The sequence below is a fragment of the Agelaius phoeniceus genome, chromosome 10 (assembly GCF_051311805.1).
Source record: "Agelaius phoeniceus isolate bAgePho1 chromosome 10, bAgePho1.hap1, whole genome shotgun sequence".
NCBI lineage: Eukaryota > Metazoa > Chordata > Aves > Passeriformes > Icteridae > Agelaius > Agelaius phoeniceus.
Genome location: NC_135274.1, coordinates 19,503,918 through 19,519,194, shown reverse-complemented (window position 1 = coordinate 19,519,194; position 15,277 = coordinate 19,503,918). Strand labels below are relative to the sequence as shown.

Here is a 15,277-nt window from a genome sequence, read left to right as displayed (position 1 = left end):
TCTGTGGTTCTTTTGTACATAGTTTACACAGCCAACCTTTCAAACTGCTAACACAGTCCAGAGCCTAGAAACATTCACAGTTGCTTCAAAGTTAAGGGTTTTGTCCTGTTAAGTCATTACATTATCTGAGTATAATCCAAAGAGTTTTCAGCTCTGAATAATTTAGGTGAAAGAGTTAGCCCTAGGCCAGGTGCTCTACTTAGGGAGATGGTGAAATAAATTATTCAGAAAGGGAGACAGGTAAAACAGATGGAAAAGGCCGCCAAAACAAGACACCCAGAGGGCAGCTGTTTTGCAGGTCCCCTGTGAAGCACCTCACTTACTAGGAGGGCTGTGGTAATGAGTCAAGCAGTGGTGTTGAAACTGAACTTTGCCTTGTTAATTCATGTGGTGGGCACAGGGAATACAGGTATTGATACCTAGAAGCAACCACCACTGTGTCCAAGCCTGTGTAACCCACACTTTATTAGAGAGTACTTTCACAATGCACTTAGGACAGAGGTTTCTAAATTATTTGATTTTGAAAATTATTCTCAGTGGGGAGGGGGAAAATACACTTCTCAAAATATTTACTCAATTTAAACAATTTTTCAAACATATAGAATCATAGAATGGCCTGGATTGGAAAGATCTTAAAGGTCATTGATTTTCATCCCCCTGCCATGGGTAGAGGGACCTTCCTTTAGACCAGGTTGCTCAGAGCTCTGTCCAACCTGGCCTTGAACTGTTCCACGGATGGGGCATCCACAACTTCTTGGGGAAACTTGTTCCAATTGCATTTTGTCTTCTCACTCATATCTAGATTTCAAATTTTCATTTAACTTGTGCAATTTGGAGTACATTTTTCAAGGCAATTTGGGATTCCTACTATTTCTGTTTATGGTCATATGTGTCAATTTTTCTAGAACACATCATTTCAACAATGATAAATAAAGCCCTTTGATATTAAAAGTACTCAGATAGTCCAGGAACTTATGCCAAAGCAATGAAAAGTTCTAAATTATCTTGCCATTTTTACTGACAAGCGAATATTTTACTGGCTTTTACTGTCAGTCAATGTTTGATTCTTTTGCTAATGACAATCACTAACTTTACTGATGGTTGGCAATGTAAGACAAGTGTCATGAATGTATATGAAAGCTGAAACCAATTTTTTTAAGGAAACTAAATAAACAAATCAGTGCAATGTTGATTTTCATTCCCATAATAGAGTAACTACTCACACAAATAATTGTCCTAGTTATGAGGGAATAAGTTGCCCATGCAAATGGCAAATTAGATGTACAATTGCCCAAAGAGATGTTTTTGTGAATAGGAGCTTGGTACTTTGCCCAAGCCTGTCTCACTAGGGATGAGCTTTCACCAAGAAGAGAATCCCAATCCAAATCCCTCTCTCTCCTGCTTCCCTGTCCCAGGAGCAGAGAGTACAAGAGAAGTAAAGCAATAGGAGGCACCTGAGCAAGGAAAAGAGGGAAACAGATGAAAGACATTTCTAAAGGAAAGCTCTGTGAGGAAAGAATACTGGTGTGGCAAACACTGAGAAATCCTTCTTCTATATTTTCATCAGCCTAGATTTCCCATACCCCCCTGGGAAATGACACCAAAGCTGCCACATGCCCACTGCCTTCCTGGAGAATCTGGTTCACAGCTGGGCCTTGAAAATTTCAACTCATTCCTTGTTCTCAGTACCTTTTCCCTCTTGAGTTACCCAGGGGCTGAGCCCTGTGGGGCAGAAACCCTACCTTGGCATTTTCTGTTTATGATGTTCAGCATGATAAATCCTCAGTCTTACTGGGGCTGGGTGTAAGAGTAGCACAGATAACATAGTTACAGACATAACCCCTGCAGAAACCACACTTGTACATAGATTTGCATAGTGACACATCCCCTATGGCCTTTAGATTGTATATCCCATATTTTTCTGTACTGCAGAAAGGTTTTAATGACGAAAACACATTCATGTTGCTGTTGTTGCAATATAGGCTGGTAATAATTTCTCAGTTAAGGAACTTTCTAAATCTACTACAGACTTTTGAAATGCAAACAACTTTTTTCAGGTATAATTTGTTTGTTGAAGTCATTTATGACATTGTGATAAACTGTGTGAAAATTAATAAGAAGAGATTATGGTTTCACTAAAATTCCAGGCAGAACTGTTACAACAGTGAAATTTCTTGTTTAATTTCAAATGTCAGTAAAGGTAGCACAGAAGGGCTCAAACTTAACCTTATAAAAAAGTTAAACTTCATATTTTCAACTTTGCTCCAATGTAAAAGTTCTTCTCAAGTAACATTTATGTAATTGTTTTCCAAAATCAGGAAGTTTCTTTTCCTGTTTTATAGGAGTTTTAAGAAATCGTTAGATATTCTTGCTGTCTGCTGGCTCCTCTGAGCTGACATTCTGCTTGTTCTTATCTGAGATATTATGTAAGACCAAGAATTTCAGTTATTTTCTAGTTAGACAAGGGAGTATGTGAGCTAAGGATGGCACTTGGTCAATAAATCCGTTCACTTCCTTTGCACTTCCTTTGATCTCCAAGGAGGATTTTGCCATCCTCTTCAAAGAAAACAATATCCGCTGATGTCCATCTTTTCTGATTCCCTCTTGATATCTTTCCTTCTTTGTGACCATCATTGTGGCTTCCTGACTGCTTTCATTTGGTAGCTAACTGAGATATACTTGAAGTATTTACTCTTTTTTCATGTCTCTGTTTTCTTGGCCCTGTTCTCATCTTACCAACATTTTAATTAGTCTTATTTTCTGTCTCTTCCTCCTAAAAAGGCAGACATTTTTCTTTTCTGTTTGTTTTTTACCATTTTTTATACTGTTCTCTTCATTTGATACTCTTTTCCTAAGTGATATTTTTTACTAATTTAATGATTATCTCCAATTTGCATGTCTGTCTGTTTGTAATCTGCATATTTGTATATTCCCTATGGCACTATTACTTCTGGATGAATGTTTTTTACACAGCAAGAATATCCTGTAAATACTACTTAGAAACTTTTTTCAAATCATGTAATCACCTTGCAGTTCTATTTTGAATTCCCATCCTAAAGGAAAAAAAAACATACCTATCTAACTGCATTAGCCATGTGAGGTGAATTACCCAGTAGCTCAAGAAGGGGTTGTGATTTCACCTCATTAGAAGGTTTTTCTCTTTTCTTCTCAGGTTTTATAATCAGTAAATGAGAAAGATCACAACTGTCATCTGCCCAGCCCTGGGGCAGTGTGAGAAAAAACAAGAAAGATGTTCTTTTAGCAATTGCTTCCCATGTCAATGCACAGAAAGGAGTTTTCATTTAGTTTGTTGGAAAACAGCATCTTCTGCTGAGAGGAAACTAATGCAAGTAACAAATCTGGATTGGCAGACTATGGAAGGAACAGGATGTACCAGGAAACAATCACCTACTCATCAAGGAAGTGGAAAAGCTCTAAACTTATTTTCTACTACTTTGAATTTATATCTCAAAATATGGCAATATTTGTTAAAATAAATATTTTTTTAAATCACGTTAAGACAAACTAAACTGATTTGGCTGAGATATGTGAACAATTCAATGGCTTTGCAGGCAGAGGATTTAATAAGTGATACTCTACACATACCTAAGAAAATAATTTAGTTTTGATTCGGTTCACTTCGTTATAAATACTGCCTTGATGAAGCAGAAAAAAAAAATTAACTAAAGTTATTCTAAAGGTTATATTTAGATTAAAATTATTTTAAAGTCCTATTAAAATTAGTAAAATTTAGAGAATGGCAGTATTCCTGTGATTGAAAAGGCTGATGTATGTTATTTTTCACTCAGTGCATCATTAAAGAGGAGGCAAACTGTTATGTTCAGCTGGGCTGAACTGAAAATAATAATGGAACTGAGATGGGTGTGTTTCAAAATTTGAGAAATCTGACCAGTATATGCAGTGTTTCTCTGGAAAAGCAGATAATTTCAGGAATGACCTCATCCCAGAGTATAGATATCACCTACTTTGTGGATCTAAATTGACCTTTCTAGATGATTTCATGTAAGTACACTCTATACTGTAATGAAACTATCTTTAGTGTCTTATACAATTTTACAGTAGTATTTGTTGTGAAAATGAGTCTTGTAGATAACTTATGGGCTTGATCAATTATTCTAAGATGTTTGCAAGACCTTGAAATTATTATCCTTCTGTTATGAGAGAGAAAATCTTTATCATTGGATGCACAGCTGGATCTCTTCTTTAATGTGCTTGGAAATTAAGAGAGGCTGATTTTATAAGTCATTACAGTAGAATATTTTTTGGCTCTGCTCCATTAAAGTGGGTGGGATTCATCTGAGATACAGCTGAGATCAGGTTCAGGCTGAGAAGACTGAGGTATTTCACTTGCAAACTCTACAATGAATTTTTAATAATGAATATAATCAGCAGTATTACCAACCACTTAATGATGCAGAGGCAGGTTTACCCCAATGCACTTGCTTATTATATGTGTGCAGGGAACAGCAGTGAACTTCATGTTACAGGAGTATTTTATACACACTTTGTACACAAGAGAAGAAATTACTGAAAGTCTGAGCTTGGATTTTGAAATGTGAACTAAATTGTGTTTTATGGTGCTACTCTTTTAAACCTTTTTCTTTTCTTTTTTTCTTTTTTTTTTTCTCAGAAAAGGAAATGCAGTAGAAGTTGGATTTGTTAATAGCTTTCTCTGACCTGTTATGAAATATTTCAAATTTGGTAAGTAGGTAAGAGAATTAAAATAAATTGCTTTTACAAGGGGGTATAATTTTTTAAATAATTTTTCATGGACACATTTGTTTTGGCTAATTCCATTGATTATGAACTATATCTTTCTCAAAGCTTCTTTGGGTGGATGAAAAGTTTTGTACTATGCAAATACAGGCTGTAATTTTCAGTTAGTTGTTCCTATTGGCTATGCACCAATTTGTTCTAATACAGTTAGTATGAAATGTGTGGTTTCTGCTGTAACTATCAAAAATTTCAGTCTCTGCTGTCAGTAGTGGACATGATTTGCAAAGTAAACTCCAGTGGCAGGTGAAATGCCACAAGTTTTGAAAGAGTCAAATATTAAATATATGAAATTAGAATATATAATCTTGCCCCACATAAATGAATGGATAAAATTCCTTTAATTTCTATGATCAGGAATTTGGCCTGAAGCATATGGACTTAATTAGGAACTGAGATCTTTAAAAACATGGCCTCTGTTTTAGGTAGGTCTGTGTCAGGGTCAAGGTGGGAGGGGCACCAGGCAAGTGACTGCATGAGTTTCAGGAGGGGAATGATGGATTTCCAGAGGACGTTGGGTGAGCGTGCTCTTTCCTCCAAGCAGGGCACTCCAGGACATTTGGACATAGAGTGACATTTTCCTGCTACCTACATTTACCTGCTATGAGTTCTTGACTAGAACTCGTGTGTGGGACATGTGTTAGGGTTGAGGTGAGATTTTTATAGGCCCAGCAGGCAGGTCACAGACAAGGTTCACATCTGTTTGCACCTTGTGCAAGGCCCACACCCTTAAATTATAAGCCTCTTCCTTTTCAGCCATGACTCCTCTCTCCTTTTTGCACCTTCATAATCAAGGTTGCAATTAATTCTCTAACACTTTGGAACTCAAGATTGGCACATTACAATACATACAGCCAAATAAAAAAGAAGTGAGATGGTAACTGAGATGATGGAGAGAGGTGTTTACAATGTGGAGTAGCAGGGTTGTGTAGTAGTGTATAATTCATGTGTGGTCTGCTGAGAAGTGCCAATCTGTGCAATCCCTAATGGCAAAAAGCCAGAAAAGAGGCTACAAAAACTGGCACCAAGTGAAGACAAGGTACTACAGTTTGAGTAGAGGTACTAGAGGTACTCTAGCTACTTAAGAGTTAGTAGCCCATGACATGTAGGGGGGAAGGAAGATATGGGGGTTTAGTGCCTCTTTCTATGCAAAGCCTGACAAATCAAATTCTGACTGACTTGTTACAAAACAAAATGTTAGCATGTCATCAAGTCATAAGGATGGAACAGTTAAATCAACACAGATTTTATCTGGGGAATGTATGGAAGAGCAAAGATAGGGAGGTGTTGAAGGCAAGAGAAGACCACAGAGGCTCACTTGGAAGGATCTGTGCAATGTTCTGTGAAGATATGGTGATCTCCCTCCTCCAGTGCCCACCATTTGTGAAGGGGGCATGGCTGTAGTGCAGGAAATCTGCTGGCAGACAGTCCAGACCCACATGAAGTGTGCAGAGAACCAGCTTGGTCTCTTACCTCATGGGATTTGAAATGGGATTGGTGTTGTCTGTTTTCAAGATGCCTTTCTATTCCCAAGAGATTCCCTTATGGATATTGTCAGGGAACTTACAAAAGTGGCTTTTCTCTCACGTGAGGATTTGAAAAGCAAAAGGCTCATGATTTTCAAATCATGCAACATAGCTTGATATCACTCATGAAGTGACACACAAGTCAATGGGGGAAAAACAAATATAATAAGTGAAACATTTTCAGTATTTTTCTTCAGTGGAAAAGTACAGTGACACTTTAAATGTACTAAAAAAAAAGGCAGCTAATATTTTAATTTTGTATATATAAATATGTATGTGGAAGCTGTTATTAACACACATCTTACTGTAATGATTCATACAGATGTTAAGTAGGATTATGAGACAAATAAAGGCATAACCATTCTCTTAAATCATGCTATACTGATCAAACAGTTCTGTGCAACATCCCAGCTATTCACTTACAACAAGAAAAAACATGATTAGTGCACATTAGTAGTGTGGTAAAATGGTAATAGTCACCAAGTACACATTACCCAAGCAAAGAGTACTAAGAAACAAAGCCAAGTTTACCATTATGACCAATTTACACTCATTTAAGTTATTAAAAAAATAATATTAATTTCATCAAATAACTAATGTAAGCTTGTATTTGCTGATTCAACAAACCTCCAAATGCTGCTTAATTTTAAGCATGTAAGTTAATAGTTTTCATCCTGGGGTCCATAGGTGCCTGGAAGACCCTGGCCAACAGAAATAAGAAGAAAATTTTTAAAATTCATTGTTCTGCTGGTAAACTTACAAGAACAGCATGTTAAAAAAGGACAGTTAATCTAAACACTCCGCCTTCTTGTCCATCTGAAAGTTAAACATGTGAGATTATGGAATTTCAAAACTGTAAGCAAACTATACATTAATTCAACTTATTATTAGACATACTAGTTTACTGCTGTAATAGTTATTACCATCACTTAAATGTTGGCTGTATAAATCTCTTTATTTTTATGTTATACAGAATAAAACCAAGAAACACTCTGGAATACAAATAGATTAAACAGTGAGTTGGAGATACACTATGAGTATTTGTCCCAAGTGATATCATGGCACAAAAGTTAGTGCAAATTCATTTCTCAGTTTTAAACCTTTAAAATGCTACAGGGTGGCAACTACTTTCTCTAATACAAATCATTGTGCCTTGTGTTCTTACCAATTGCTGTGTCCAACAAGCCCTTTGGTCAAAATAAAAACTGATGAACAGACTCAACAATTTATGTTTAGCTCTTTTGTGGAGCCACATGTGTGTGACAGCATTCATATGGCAGGTCTGTACCTTGTAAAGAGATAAAAAGAGTATTTTTGCTGTGGCACCATTGTGTATTTGTAGCTGAGTGGAGAGGTACGGCAGGATTAGGAAATAAGGATGATGTGAAACACAAAGATGATCTAGTTGGTTGGGTGTTAACCAGTGGTTGGAAGACCAGAGGTAAAAATAAATTTGGATAAAATTTCCGGCTGAAATTGTTTCCTGTTCTGCCACGTCATTGCCCTGTGGCCTCCTGAGAGTCACAAAGACCTAGAAAATCTGAAGATACTCAGGCTCCTACCTTCCCTTTGAAAACAATAAGGATATAAGTATCTGAATACCTTGGTGAAAAAAAGCCTTTAATCCTTGTGTTTGCTTCAACTCCCTTAGAGATAAATAGTGCCTCTCTGAGAATGTGATCATTTAGGTGTGAAGTTTCAAGATATTGTAGTAAAGAGGCCACAGAAGTACCTACAGCAGCTGCTTTTCAGCAGGTAGAGACTTCACAGCAGCATTAAATTTTGGCTGTTTTGGTATTTGTTTGTTATCTGCAGCAGTTTTGGTTTTTATTTTGCTTCTGTGAGCACTCTGCGGGGGCTACCTTTGGTCTTGGTTATCACTACAGATTCTGCTTTTATTGTTGTGTTATGGAAAAACCTAGTACCTTAGCCTGAAACTGTTTGGAGTTCAGGATAGTAGAGGAATGATGGGATTTGAATCATCAAAACTATGAATCAGATGAACAGGATTTTTTTTTTCAACAAAAGTTTATTATAATTTTAATTTTTCTTTGCAGAGCTCTGTTTCTTGAAGCACTTTCCCTAAGCTAAGGCCAGAAAAGCCAATGCTCACATCTCTTTTCATTCTCCACATTTTCTGGCACAAAGATTGATCTTGAATTTTATTTTTTCCCCAGGAGGAAGAACCCAACTGTACAAAATAGATTCAGATCTCTACTGGGTACTTTCATAAAACTAATGGTAAGTTGCTGTGCTCCCAGCTGGGCATGTTAGCTTTCCATCTTGATTTTGGATAAATGCTATTCGAATAGAAGGTATTTATTATTATTATTATATGCTGAGCTGAAAAATTAATGCAGAACTGGGTCTGTAGTCCTGACTAATAATTTTGCCAAAGGGAGAGGACAACTGGTCTGGAGAGTCAGTAGAAAAGCTCTGCCAAATATAGCCATAGGAGAAGTGCAAGGTAATGAAACACTGAAGTAAAATGAAGTGCTTGGCAGCTTCTGGAACAGTTGAGAACATCTCTGCAGTATTCACAGAGCCTGCCTCATCAAAGTCTGTAATGATCAACCAGCTTAGAGAATGGGATACCTGCTATGGAAATGTACAGGACCTTGCACAGTGGAGGGAGAGAATTTGTCATGGAGCCAGACAGATGGCCTGACTTCATCTTAATTAACCTTAAATACCCTTTGATGCTGAGAGTGCACTTATCCCAGGTTGGCTGGTCTGTTCTGATGGAACAAGGATAAAACCTCTCCCCAGAATGCACGGGGACCTGGCTCCTGCAGGCACCACCCCACTCACACCTTGACTTTAGGGGTTGATGCTCACACCATGAACGTCTCCAGACATCACCCCGTGTGTGTGGTCACCTTCCCCAGCTCCTGGGGGGTGTTATAGAAAGGGCTGTTATTCCCATGCTGCAAGTTGAGCCTTGGTGGGCTGTGCCTCTTACTTAAGCTCACAGCTGGTCTTTGAAAGAGCAGGAGTTGTAGCCCAACCCACATCTCCCACCTTGCACCAGACTGGGTGTTCTTTGCCTCATTCATCCTTGCAGAGAGTGAAGCAGGTACATCCAGTGGCCCCCTGGCAGGAGAGGAGGGGATCATTTTGCAGACAGTAACACACTGTATAGTGACTCCAGGATGACAGGGTGACATCCACAAAGCCCACTTTGGTGTCCTACCCAAAACCATGCCATTGGGGAATTGTGAAGCTCAGAGTCATCTTGACTAGTTTCTGTTCTGTATATATGTTACTGGGGTTTTGCCATACTGCCTGAGGCAAACTCCTGTCAAACTAAATTACATATGGTCACACAGGTGCAGATGAACTGCCTACAAGCTCATAATAGAGGTGTTAATGTTGAGGTTGGTCTAGAACAGCTCAGATCTGGACTGCTCAGCTTGAATTGTATGTTCAATTAATTTAGATTTATGTGTAACTACCAATCCCTACTGAGTCAATGAAGTGTCTGCATCCAGAACTGGTAAATTAGGTTTTTGGGACAGGGAAATATTTTGTCAGGGCAGAGAGACAACTGACAAATAAATTTCAAGTTGTCTTGGAGACCTGGAGAGAGAGACACTCTGTTCTGCAAAAGCAGCAAAGGCCTATGGTATGGTTCTAAAAGTCATATGGCATCACCTGAATTCTGAACCTCCTTTTATTCTAAGACTTAGAAGTTCAGGCCAGACACTGTTAGAACTAGTCAGTGATGGCATGGCAAAGTGAGCTCTACCCACACACACAGTCCAGTGATCCTAGGGACACAATTCTGGAATGCAGCACAGACTTCTGACAGGTACTCAGCAGCTTCAACCCTCTTAAAGCCCCTGGGAAGGGAGGATGCTCAGCATGTTGTCAACGTGGACTCTAAAGTGCATTTCAGTTGTGTGCCTACCAGGCTCACAGGTGGGATATTTAAACTCTCAGAACTCAGTCAAATAAGCCCAGTTTACCCCACAGCCAGACTAAGTGCTAATTCCTCAGTTAAGATTATTTCCATATTAAAATGGAATGGATCCATTCCATGTTGGCTGCTTAGTACTTGTAAGAACTAAGGTCAAAATATATTTTACAGTTTGGAAACTGTATTTTTGTCATTCACTCAATAGTGTTTGAAATCTTCATGTTTGAATTTCACAACAATAATAATAGTATTGCTTTTGAATGAGAGCTCAGCATAGCAATTATCAGCTGAGACAAAATGAGTGTTTAAAAAATTATCACTATCTGAACCTAAGCTTTTATAGTGCAAGATGTTTTAATCTAATTGAGAAGAAATCCTGATATTCTAATAAAATAAAGTAACTGGAGACAAAGTGAAATAAATAGCAGCAATAACAATACTTCTTGTGATTAAATATTTCACATTTCAAGGATACCTATTCACAAGACACTTAAATAGCTCATCAGTTTGGCCAATTTCTCTTGGTTGTGAGGAATGGAATGTGTTAATCTGAGTGGACATTATCACTGTACATCTACTTTAGAGAGACAGTTTATGTCCAAGCTTTTGCAATTAGACTGCCTCCTGTCTGTGTAAATAAATCAGTCACTTACAGTGCACATTTTGGTGAACCACAGTCACTTGGAGGCTTGGATTCTCTGTAGATCAAAGGGCAAAACACTTCACAGAAGAGATCAGCTGAATGGGGAGAGCAGAGTTATGGGAGAAACTTGCTAACTGAGGAGCAGGCAATGTGCTCTGGAGGTTGTCAATCACGTTGTGTTCCTTTGATACAAACACATGTTTATTTTTACTCTCTTTGAGCCTTGCTAGTACTGGGCAGCAGGGCCAATGTACAGCAGGGTTCTCAGCTGATGTGCTGGAAACTGGGAGATCTCAGCACTTCTCACAGTTAGTCCCTAGACTGGGACAAGATGGTGGCCATCCTGAAAAATAACCAGAAATTAAGATGGCACTTGAATTTCCAGGAAAATGTTTCTGTGAGTGTCTCAGTATTTAATAAAGGGTGTCTGATGTGCTCAGCTGCACAAGCATACACAAATACATAAATACGGCTTTTCTAGATTTGAATCTATCCTTACAAAAAATAAAATAACATAATTGATGTCTGTGGCATTACACCTGGTTTCTAGAAATGCTGAATGGGGCTCTTTGTACAGGTCCATAAAGTTCTCTTTACTACACATGTAATTATATTGATGTAATGTCTGTCTTTCCCTTTTATGATAAAGTAATACACAAACCCCTTCTAACTCCTTACATCTTTTATTGTTTTATTTTATAAATCTAAAGAAAAAGTGGTTCATAACAGTCTTTACAAACAAGCTGCATCTGTTTAATATTAAAGTGAAAAAAATCATAATAGAACCATTACATAGAATATCCAAATAACCTGAGGAAAAATAGCATCCATCTGGCCATTGGTATAACTGTTTTTTACATCAGTTGGATGTTTCTGGGATTGTAAGATTCAACACTTATCTTTAAGTAGAGTGAGTTTCTAAAGATGTAGCATCCAGAAACTTGTGAGTAATCTGTCTGCTTAGAAGTACAATATTGTGTTACCAGATCTGCTGAGCAAAGGCACAATAAAGTTAATCCTTTGGTTCTGGAAAAGCTGGAGGTATTGCAATGGCAGATGTGCTGAAACAGAAGTGTTTATGTTTGTTAGGGCATGTGAGGCAGCAACTCTGCCAGCTCACAAGTATTTGAATTTCCTGCAAACTTTTACCTAAGGGCTGTCATGGGGAAGGAAAAGAGCTCAGAAGGAGTCTCTGCACCCTGTTGGCAGACTGGAAAACCTCTTTTGGTGAATTGGTTGGCACACACCTGCATTTTCTCATTGAACTTATTCCCTATGAATGGAGTCATTATGGCATTAAAGTGCTTTTGGTATATGGGGTACAGTATTACCAAGATCAATACTCTGTTATATTTAATATATTTTCCACCTCTTACTACACCATATGGAAAAGAATAAAAATTTTAGGTCAAGGATTTTGTACTGTGGAGGTGTGAAATGACTCTGGTTTGGCCAGAGCTTAGAGATGGAGATGCCTTCTGGACCTTTGCAAAATTGAGCTCCCCAGAGAAGCCTGTCAGACTTTAAACTCACAAAGCCAGGTTGTGCAGAGCACAAACAAGAAGGGTAATCTTTTGATGAGAGGAAACACAAAGTAGCTGGGTAAGAACTAAAATAAAAATCAGTCATTTATAGCATTTTCCCTGCCTACAAAATCTTTTCTGGCAGGTCCTTTCTTCCATGCCTGGTAACAGTTGACTTGGGGACTTCAGATTGCAGTTAATTCTGTCCAAACTAAAGAAAATCCTTCCTTCTGTCCCTTTTAATGCTTTGCTGGCTGGTGGCTGCCCTTTCCTACCATCATTGTGGGACCTGCTGACTTCCAGCTCCGTGCTATATCCATCTTTCCCAAAAGAAGGCACAGTTTCCCCCTTAGCAAGAAGGAGTTTTTGACTGGCCACTTTTCAGGGTCTGATTGTACAGAGCTATAAAAAAGATGGTGATGCAGGAGGTCACAGTAGCGCTTAAAAGAGTTTGTGCTGGGGATTTCAAAACATTATGTCACTGTCCCTTCCCCCAGAAGCTTTTAGTTGAAATCTCAAAGGCAATCAAAACACAAATGGAAATGGACTCCCAAAAGAGTGAAAAATTTCGACCTCACCAGCAAAGTGGCCACAAAAGAACTGGGAATAGACCACAACTGCACTGGTTCCCTTTCTATTTTCCATTCCATACCAACACAGTCAGACACACTCAGTTTGTTCTTTGGATGACCTGAACCCAGCTGCTTGGTCTTCTCACAAAAAATATCCTAGTTCTACATCCAATGCATTGACAGTTCTGTTCTTCCAGAGGAAAAAATCAATATGAGGAATGTCAGCAAAGCAGAGGGAGTCCCAGAGGTCCAGTATAAAAAGGAAAGACCAGAAGCCCCTGAACAGTACTCAGTGTTGGACAGGGAATGGCAGTAGTTGGAACAAAAGACAGAACAGTGTTCCTGACATAACAGTGGTATTTCCTCTGTTGTCACAGCTGAGCATCAGCACAGGGCTTCATCAAGAGCCAGAATACCACTGAACTAACTCCTGTATAAATACAGATTAAGAGGCCAGTCATTGCCCTGGACCATTTACAAAGTATGTAAGAGAGGCACAAAGAAACATCAATTACTGATGACATAATAAACAATAATCATAGAAATATAACTTTAAAATTTTGGTCTGATTTTTTTTGCAGATAGTTTCTCAGAAGAGTTTACATCAGCATTTTGAAGGAGGACAATGAAATTACTTGAAGTCACCAGAGCTGCAGCAGCATTTTGGATGGATGGATGGATGGATGGATGGATGGATGGATGGATGGATGGATGGATAACAGGCAATAGGTTAAATCTGCACTCATCAAAAACACTAAAAAACCGGAAATCTCACCATCAGTACAAAATATAAAGAGTGCAGGACCTTTAGCTTTGTGTAAGAGGAGAGAACTGTTAAAGTTTCAACAGAACTGAAGCATGAAGACCTAGAGAAGCTTAGGTCAGAAATTATATCAAAGTATGTGTGACAAGTAGGAAGAAGATTCCGTCTGGGTGGTTCAGCCTAATTCAGAAAAACTCCTTGTTTGACATCATAACAAGCTCCCCAAATAGGCTTTAGGGCTCTTATTTGCCATGTGTAGTTTTTACTGTGCTTGGTGGTAGCAAGCAGTCCATTTGCAAAATCTGAAGAGAAAAGGAGGTTATTTGGAATAGAATGTTTACTGCAATATTTCTGTGGAGGGCTATGTTTTCAGGTCAGGTGTAAAAGACATGAGAAAATAATCACAACAGAACTTGTGAAACTTCTAGAGGAGAAAAAGCCAGATGAAGAAAGTCCCTCACAGAAGTTCAGGAAGATAAGCCATCAGGTTGCTCATGCTCAAGGAGTAGATATCTGGCAAATCAGAAAGAAAAATTACTAGGTGTTGGTCCTTACATCAACAAGAACCTGTAAGAGATTTTGCATAAGCAACTTTGGTGGAACATTAAAGTCAGATTCCAAAGGGCTTGAAATAAAAGTAGAACAGAAGGCTAATATAAACTCCAGGCAGTGATTTAGATTTTGTGTTCACTATTTGCCTAGGAGTGGAAGGGATCTTGTAGATTACCAAGTCCATTCCTCTGCTGCTATGAGCAAGAGTATCTCATAGTCTATACATTTACTAAGCTTCACAAAACAATTCTATTTATTTACTTCTTAGTTTTAGTGGAAAGAACAGTGGTATAGAACTTCAGTCTTTTGATAATCAGAAACTTTAATTTATGGGCTGGATTTATTAATTGCTCATTAGTAATCATTTGTTCTTGTGTCGTCATTGTCCATTTGCTTAAGTATCTTTTCTCTCGCTTTAGTGCCTAACCTGAATGTATCTATAGAGAGCAATTATATTCACTCTCAGCATGAGTGAGCTTAGAGATGAAAGGGAGAAGGAAGCAAATATGTTGCTTCAGCCTGGACCAGCTGGAATCTCTTTGTTCAGACTCATGTAAAATGTTTTGCAGCAGCTGAATCTGGAAGCAGCATTTGTGCAGCTCATAGAAATATGATACAGATCTCACCACCTCACAGCCAGATGAGATGGGAATGGACATAGCAAGCAGGGATATTGTTTGAATATCCATGGGTGCTGCGGACCTGAGAACACCAAAACTACAGTCCAGCTTAGCTGGAGAAAAGACATCTGCTTTTAACTGATGTAAACACCCATGGTGAGCAATTGTAAGCATTTCCCATTATCCCTTGTATTTTTCTAGTGTTGGGAGTTAGGTGTCTGTCTGTAATGGGTTATCACCACCTGTGGGGCTTATTTTGAAGAGACGTTGTCTGTGTAGACTCTGGAGGCCATTCAGTCACTCTGGAGTCTGTTCTTTCCTAGCATTGTTGTAAGGCTGTGTCCCAGAGATCTTCACACTCAGCA

General features: G+C 38.5%; 2 long non-coding RNA genes across 9 annotated transcripts in view; one reads left to right on the top strand and one right to left on the bottom strand.

Moving 5' to 3' along the window:
- The window catches only part of LOC129124146 (uncharacterized), a 130,192-nt gene that overhangs the window by 50,597 nt on the left and 64,318 nt on the right, over nt 1-15,277 (top strand). For 4 of the 8 annotated variants that reach the window (XR_013183671.1, XR_013183667.1, XR_013183669.1 and 1 more), the window contains exons 2-4: nt 4,652-4,722; nt 8,498-8,561; nt 13,559-15,078. This is a non-coding gene — a long non-coding RNA (uncharacterized LOC129124146). Of the gene's footprint in view, nt 1-4,651; nt 4,731-8,497; nt 8,562-13,354; nt 13,459-13,558; nt 15,079-15,277 lie in introns of all 8 variants that reach the window. The other 4 variants (XR_008534799.2, XR_013183673.1, XR_013183668.1 and 1 more) reach the window with 4 other exon arrangements.
- The window catches only part of LOC143694893 (uncharacterized), a 34,028-nt gene continuing 25,703 nt past the window's right edge, over nt 6,953-15,277 (bottom strand). Inside the window, exon 3 of the long non-coding RNA XR_013183674.1 lies at nt 6,953-7,021. This is a non-coding gene — a long non-coding RNA (uncharacterized LOC143694893). The remainder of the gene's footprint in view (nt 7,022-15,277) is intronic.